Below are 1,986 nucleotides of genomic sequence, written 5' to 3'. Positions count from 1 at the left end.
TCACTGTCAGGGCGGCTAGGATCTGGAACCAACTTCCAAGTGAAGTGGTGCTGGCTCCTACCCTGGGGGTCTTCAAAAGGAGGCTAGATGAACACCTGGCCGGGGTCATTTGACCCTGGGGTCATTTGCCCATGGCAGGGGCTCCGACTTGATGATCTCCTCAGGTCCCTTCCAACCCTACCAACCAACTATGAAACTATGAAAGTATATCTCCCAGGTGATTTTCAGCACTCTCCCAGAGATTTACATCTAATTCCTGGTGGGTTGGTAACCCTGCCCCTCCCCTCCCATTTATCCCCCCCTTGTCTGCTACCACTGCTGTTCCCGCTGTCCCCAGCTGATTGGGGGGAGAGGGGCAGGCATCCAGAGCTGCTCCTGTCCTCTCTAGCAGGGCTCAGGAGGTCGCAACAATGGTGGCAGTAGGCAGGTTCCTCCTCTTTGCCTGTCCCTGCTCCCTCCCGGAAGAAGCCTGGGGCAGGGGAACCCACCCACTGCTGATACTGTCTCTTGCTGAGCCCAGCCACTGTGGCTGCTCCCCCTTGAGAAATGAGAGTCCTGGTTTGAGAGTGGGAGGGAGGACTACAAGATTCTTACCTGATTTGAGGACTTTTTAAAAAGTCCCTGCTTCTCCTGTGGCATGTGCTGAAAGCAGAGTGCATCGGTGCCGTTGCACCCCCTCTGGTTCCATGCACTTCATCACTAAGAATTTGCTAAAATAGCTAAGATCATCATTAATTGCATCTTATACAGTGAAGAAGAAATAATACACTATACATAGTGTACACTAGTATTTTGGAGGAATAATGAAGTCCCTTGCAGGGTATGGGATGAAATTCTGGTGGCACTGAAACCAATGGCAAAACTCCTACTGACTTCACCCAGAGTCTCTGCATGCTCTGTATGGATAAGAAGTTAAGAAATGTCTTGTGTCTTGGGGTTTCCTTGCTCTTAAGGATCATTGGCTATCTCTCCATATGAAGATGATGTCTGTTGGGGGGCAGGATTACTGGTGAGTTTTAAGGTGGCTGAGGAGTCCAATCCATGCTCTGCAAGTTTTTCCACAGATAGGATATGTGCTGCCCTGGTGGGGTGGGGCACAACTTTTGGCCAGGTTGTTGTGCGCTTTCCTTTCTCTCTGCTGTTTCTCAGCTTCCTGAGCAAGACAGTTCTATTCAAAGTGGACTGTAGCTTGATGTATGGTGCAGCGCCACTGAGACCTGTTACCAGCCAGCACTTCCCAATTCGTAGGGTTGATGCCATGCTTCTTAAGGTATGCTTTCAGGGCATCTTTGTAGCACTTCCTCTGTCCTCTGTGGGTCCTCTTACCATGACTAAGTTGAGAGAAGAGGACTTGCTTCGGGAGACGAGTATCAGTCATTCATATACAGTGGCCTGCCCAGCAGAGTTGATGTTTCATGCTCTTTGCCTCAATGCTGGTTATGTTAGTTGCAGAGAGGATGCTGGCATTGGTGCAGTGGTCTTCCCATCTAATGCAAAAGATCTTCCTGAGGCAATGCTGATGGAACCATTCCAGGCACTTAAGATGACTTCAATATGTCACCCACGTCTCACACCCATAGAGGAGTATGGGGATAACCACTGCATTGTAGGCCGGGATCTTAGTTTCCATCTGCATATCTCAGTCAGAAAAGACACACCGAAGCAGCTTTCTGAAGGATACGCTGGCACAGAGAATCTTGTGTTTGATTTCTACATCAAGACGGACTGCCAGTGAGAGGTGACTGCCAAGGAATGGGAAATGTTCAGTGTTTGCCAGGGGTTCTTCACCAATGGTAATTTGTGGGAGTGGGGGAAGCTTGTGCTGGGGCAGGCTGATGGAGTACCTTGGTCTTCCCAGTGTTAAGGGAGAGTCCCAGGCTGTGATAGACACCTGAGAAAAGGTCAAAGGTGGACTGCAGAGAGATTTCACTGAGCACAAGTTGGGTAGAAAAGCACAGTGTTGCAACCCCCCTCCCGCCCCACATT

This window comes from Crocodylus porosus, unplaced genomic scaffold, assembly GCF_001723895.1.
Source record: "Crocodylus porosus isolate Cpor-Errol unplaced genomic scaffold, CroPor_comp1, whole genome shotgun sequence".
Taxonomy (NCBI): domain Eukaryota; kingdom Metazoa; phylum Chordata; order Crocodylia; family Crocodylidae; genus Crocodylus; species Crocodylus porosus.
Note: the sequence above shows the minus strand (reverse complement) of the source record.